The following is a 6,573-nucleotide window of genomic DNA, read 5'->3' as shown; positions in this document are numbered from 1 at the left end:
GTAAAGGTAAATTCCTAGAAAAGGAATTTTACACACACTGCAATCCTTCCTCCTTACTGAGCGCCATCGTTGCCCAAACTGAAGATTTCATTTTCAATCCAATCACTCAACAAAATTTCATCCCACCTTCCGGGTCCTCTTCCTGGAGGTTTTTTCACCTGGAGGAGTAGCACATCTGACTTGTTTACTAAATCTGGTATCTCCCATTTTTCTCATCTCTGCAAATGGTCTGCCATCCACCCAAATGCCCAAGCCAAAGATGCAGGAGTCGTCCTCACCGTTTCTCAGATTCTCTCCTTCCACACCCAATCCATCCATCCCCTGCAGACTTCTCAGTATTAAATTCCTTGCAAATTTTACTAATTTCACCTCACGGACAACACTGTGATCCAGAAAATGTTGTCTCTCACCTGGATTCCTTAACCACCTTCCAGTTTGCTACCTGCCCCCACCCACAAACCACTCCGGAGCTTATAACCCATCAGTGTTTCTCATTAACTTCGCTAAAGTCTCGAGTTTGTGGTACTTCACAAGTCTCTCAACACCCTCCAAGATGCAGTCTTTGCACCTGTCTACCTTCCTAATGGGAGTGTCCTCTTCAGTTACCACAACTGCTTTCCATTCTAGCAGACAGAGTCCACCTCCCTCAGGTCCCCAAATATATCCCACAATGACGCACTCCTGGGTCTTCACCAATGATGTTTACTCTCCCTAGAGCACTCTTCCTCTCCCTCTCTAGCCGGATCCCTAACTGATGATTTCTCCACATACCAATTCAGAAGTCACTTCCTCCACGAAGATTTCCTTGAACCCCTGACTGGGATAGTTCTTCTGCTATGTGCTCTTAAGACAGCCTGAGCTTCTGTCCTCAGGGACACTTGATTGTTTGCTATTTAAAATTTATGTGAATAAATGTTGAAGTTAATGAGAGCAGGGACCGTGCCTATACTGGTTACTTTTTCTAATCTCCATATTTACCAGAGTGCTTGAAGAGAGTCGTGTTAAGTGAGTGAAGGAATCAGTCTTCTCTTAGATCAGCTTCCCAATACCCCTCCTACTAGTGCAGGGTCTAAGCTCCCTGCAAAGTCCTCTCCCACACATACTCTGGGGGGATGCCAGGGGTTTTCACATGGGTATGTAAACAAGATAAATCATGTACTCTAGCAGAGTTTTATTCTTCCTCTACTCCAGCCCCTGTTTATTCTGTGCTATATGTCCTCCTGACAAGGATGTCGCCTCTCTCAGGTACCACTGTATCCATGGGATTCTTTTCTTTTTCTGCTGGGCCCTAAAATACCTGCCAGCCATGGCAGATGCTTCTACTCTGTACCATTCCAGCTGCCAAGCTATGCAATGCAGCAGACCCTATTATTGCTCCCAGTGAGTTCCGTCATCACTCCCAGGTATAGTTCCCTGCAGAGTGGCGCCTCTATCGATGAAGTATAAGAGGAAGGCTCAACCTTTTCCTTGCTGGTGTTAGAGGGGCAAGACTGCAGGTCTGTGTCTTGATCCCCAATGACTTACTGAGATTTTAGCGTAAAGGTTCATTCAATTACATACATTCCTTACCAACCACTAATATAGTAATTATAACCTGGAACAAGGGAATGCAGAGGACCTCATCCAAGACACAAATTCTGGCAATAAAAACCCAGCTGAGCTTAGGATCTGCTCATCTTTCCAAGAACTACGGTGGTATTACTGGGTCAGTCTACCCTGCCACGCCCCCATCCCCACCCTTATTTCAAGGTGAGCTCTCTCCTGGGAGCATCGCATGCTGTCATACACAGAGACTTCCAGGGGACCATCCTCTCCTTTTTGAAATACTTACCCAGACATTTCTGAACTACAAAAGTTGCTGCTCCTTAGGTCCAAGCTGGGTTTCCATTATACCTTTTATCATATTCTCAATATAAATAGAATTATACTAATTCAATCAAATATGTCAGTGGAGGTTATAAGACCAAGACTGTTCCCTGTGAAATAGAGTCTACATCCAATAACTTATTCTTAGTTCCTGGAAGTCATCACAGGTGACTCCCATCCCATGAGAGCCTCTGAGACAATGATGCCGACAGACCCCTTCATACTTATGAAGAATCCACAAACCTAGTTCCCTCCGTTATTTCAGAGCTTAGAGCTGGGATACCCTTATTCTTGACTTAGACCTGCCCTGGGCACCAGGTTACTCTGCTCTTTGTTTCCTAGGACCAGGAGAGTTCTGGTTTTAAATTGCTCTCTATAAGAGGAATCCAGTCTCAGTCTTCTTTATGGAATCTTTTTCCAGTGCCTAACTTCTACCTCAGTCAATTTCACACATGCTAAAGAAATATCTACAAAATTTGGTGAATTTTTAGAGTTAAAACATGCTATGGCCTGGATATTTATGCCCCCCCCCCCACCAACAAATTTATGTTGAAATTCTAATTGCAGATGTGATGATATTAAGAGGTTGGGCCTTTGGGTGATGATTAGGTTATAAGGGCGGAGCTCTCATGAATGGAATTAGTGCCCTTATAAAAGAGACCCCAGTGAGCTCCATAGCCCCTTCCACCACGTGAGGTTACAACAAGAATTCTACAACCAGAAAAGAGCCCCCACCAATAATGCAGGCACCCTGATCTCAGACTTCCAACATCCAGAACTGTGGTAAATAGTTTCTGTTGTTTATAAGCTACCCAGTCTGTAGTATTTTGTTATAGCAGCCAAACAGACTAAGAATACTACTCATGATTTGTTTCCATCTTAATTTTTGGTTCACTCATTGTCAATGTCCTTGGTAGACAACCATTTCTATATTCTTCCATTAAAAATGGTTTTCTCCAGTATTCCATCCTTTTCCCTCTTCTTATTACTTTATACACTTTCCCTGAGCAACATCATTCAAGTTCATCACTTTAATGAAACTCTCTGTTCTAATAACATCAAATTCAGTATTCTAGTCAGATATCTAATCTGAGCTTCAGCCCAATTTATGCAACTTTCTACATGGTAATGTCACTTGAAATCTCCACTGGTACTTCACACTCAATTCACCACATTCTACAAATTTAATCCCTGTGCCAGTCTTGATGAAAACCAATTCATCCAGTTTTTCATGTGACTAACCAAGGAGTTTTGAAGAACAGTCAGGGAGCACAGTTTCACAGCAATCCTTAAAAACTGGTTCCTGTATATAACTGAGTTTTAATGTACTTCATATTTGAGAAAAAAAGCAAAATGATTAAAACTAAATATACCCAAATTGCATGCAAAAATAAAAAAATATATTAAAAAGAGGAATATACACATACATAGAATGACACACAGTTACATGGACACACACACACATATGAAATGTTAGGTTTTCCCTAGACATCCAGAATCCAGGTCTCTCTACTCTCAGATGGAAAAGCCACAGTTTTCTCCCAGTTTCTTTGTCTGGGATTACCAAAAAGTTCCTCAAGTGCAGGAAATAGATATGTTCTTAGAAACATGTAGAAAAAGTGAAAGGAAATTTATAAGAGTAAAAGATGAAAGTATTAAACAGAAAGCATATTATAGACCTGGGTTAAGCTGGGGGAACAAAGGCATCTCAGTGTTTGGACTAAATAAAAGGATGGTAAAAAGAGAGCACAAATGGTGCACAGCAAAATGCATGAGCAGAATGGTGGTGTGGATCTGAAGAAAGAAAGAGAAAAGGGGTGTGGACTCTACAGTCATTTCCCTTCTTCTACATCATAGTCCTAATAATTGACCTAATTATCGAACTGCAGAGGGACAGGTACCCCCAGTGTGCGCTCAGGGTGAGGGGAACTTTGGCAAGCCCTTCACTAAGGGGAAATCATTGAAGATGGAAATCTTTGTAACAGGAGAGTCAGTGGGATGAAAGTAAACTTGCACATTTGGGTAAATTGATAAAAGCAATTTTGAGGAGGAGTTTAGGGAGACAGTAGGGATGATGAAGAAGCATCCTAAAGACCCAGACTATGGAAATAATTAGAAAATTCAGCCACCATACATTAATGAAAATTTGTGATGCTGAAATAATAATGTGTGTAGAGATTTAAGAAAAGACAAAAGATAAGAATACACCACTATGAACCTGCGCAGACAGAGGCCACCAGCTTCTTTTCAATCCAAGTTGACCAGTTGTACGTGAAAATCTCATTCCTTGTGATGGAGAAAATGGGCGTGCCTTCTGGTCTTCAGAAGGGGCAACTGGCAGACAAGATATCACCGACTGACTCCCTAGTACCCAGGTCTTTTTTCACTAATGCCAGAGCTAACACGGACACCCCACCATGAACTCCCCTTCCATGAGCACTGGGCCTTCTCTGCAGTGTAGCTCTTTGTCTCCTTGGAATAGGTGGTTCACGGGCACAGGTAGAATGTCCTTGAGCTTGGTTTGCCAGACCCTTACATTAAGTCTGTCTCTGGTGGTTGTACCTCAGCTCTCTCCTGAGCTCTCTCTCCAGGTACCATCTTTCTTTATCCACAATGTCCATGAATGCTGATGCCAGGAAAATCCCAGCTTATCAGGTTTCAGGGTCAGGAAAGAAGGTGATGGTGGTGTGACAAAAATATGTACTGTGACTTATATGTAATGATCCAGATGAGAGCCAGGAATGGGGCTACAGCTAATCTATTGCTCACTTGGTGCAAGGAGTACCAACAATGGGAGTCTCTAAGACATATGTGTCTTTTAAAATAAGGCTGAGCATTTCTCCCAACCTGAAGATGTCCAGCCCTTCTCAGACACTTCTGCCAGCGGTTAACCCACAACCCTGCACAGCCGCTTCCTCTCTGCACAGAAAGGTTGTCACAGCAGGAAGGTGGCTCGGCTTTCCTGGGCCTTGCCCCTACCAGGGGAAGCTACCGCCTGCAGAAGCTCGCGGAAGCCTTTCTCCACCCCCACTGGGGAGACATTTCGAGCTCCAGGGCCCCAGTCAGTAGGAGTCCATCCGCAAGTTACACAAAGGACAGCACCTGTGGGTGAGCTGTCACCATCCTCTTTTCCTTTCTTCTCTTCTGCTGTTTCAATAGGCTCCCTCCTCCCAGGCCCTTTACAGAAGTAGCCTGACATCAATCCAGCTCCCCTCACACCACCTGCTGCAGAGCGCATCTTTCTAGCTGACACACTTGGTCTTCAAGAACTCTCCCCAGGGCCGCCCAGGCTGTCCAGCCCATTGCATTTCCCTGTTCCACTCTCCCACCCTCTTCCAAAACAGCATTTGAGTGTCCTGTTCTACTCCATTTCCAAACAAACTGCCTTTCCAACTTCAGGTCTTGGCCCTTGGATTTCACTTCTTCAGGACTCAACACCTTATACGGGGTTATTTGATAAGTGCATTTCATCACCTGTCTACCAAGGTAACCTCCGATTGCCCATCACGTTTCCTCCACTAGGTCAACCTGCAAACTCATGCTCTTCTCTGGATCTCATGACCGCTTCCCAGGTTCCCCAGGAGGTCTCTGGTCATTTCCTGAACACAACACACCTTTTACGCATCATAGTTTTGCAATAGTCTTAGTGAAGTAAGTTCTTGTTTGATGTAAATCTCCCCATTGTGTGTGATATAAGGGTTGATGAATTGAATGGAAGCTCTGTGAGGTGTGGACCTCTGTGCCTCTGTGGTCCATAGCTGTACTCCCAGTGCCTGGCATATAGCCAGAGTTCAATAAGTATCAATGCAAGGACTCTATGATGCCTTCCAGAATTCTAATCAGAAGATGTCCTCCTTATCTCTCTTTCCAGCCAAGAGCCCTTTATAGAAGCAGCTTAGATAACAAGGCCGATGAGTAAAGTCTCTAAGAGATAAGCTTTTCATGCTGCCCATTTCTTCTCTAGACTTACCGATTTCAGTAAAGCCTCACCATCCCAGGCTCAGGCATAGAATTTTCTAGTCTTCGAATCCAGTCATCTCCAGCCCCAGAGAGGAGGCGTGGTGACCAGGGGTAGGAGGGGAGTTCTCCTGGAGAGAGGCCCTTCACATGAGCTGCTGGGGTCACTGGGCTTAGCGCAGGCACGTTGACCCTCTGCCACCAAACTGCTGCCGTGAAGACAAGAAAGAGCTTGTGACAAAGGGACGCTGTGAAGGTAACCTCTTCCTGAGTATCTTTCAGTTTGGAATTTCTCTCCTTCACAACAAGTAAGAGAAAGGCCCAGAATCCTTTCCCTCCTGCCATGGCGTTATCTAGTCTATTTGTCTGCCAGAGCAAATAATATTTTAGCATCACCCTCCCCCCTCCCCTATACGACAATGTTATTTTCATTAACAGTCACGTAATAATCACTAAAAATCAGCATATTCTTGATTTGTTCTTTAGATTTAAAAAAAATCAACAATTACAAAATAAGAATGTATTAATGCATTTCAATGTTAAAAATCTTACTCAGATTCAATGAAATAGCCCATGTATGAACCCAAACTTGTATTTATCAAACAAAAATCTTACACTTCACAATAAATATTGTCTCACTGTTTAAAATTTTAAACATAATCTTAAATTGCGCATAGAGTATGACAGAAGTGACAAGTTTGTTTCTTCATCTTGACAAAAATTAGGCATATTTTAATTTAATGTTTAAAT

This window comes from Aethalodelphis obliquidens, unplaced genomic scaffold (assembly GCF_003676395.1).
Source record: "Aethalodelphis obliquidens isolate GAN/ISIS:26980383/991018 unplaced genomic scaffold, ASM367639v1 scaffold5, whole genome shotgun sequence".
Lineage (NCBI taxonomy): Eukaryota > Metazoa > Chordata > Mammalia > Artiodactyla > Delphinidae > Aethalodelphis > Aethalodelphis obliquidens.
This window is presented reverse-complemented; position numbering follows the sequence as displayed.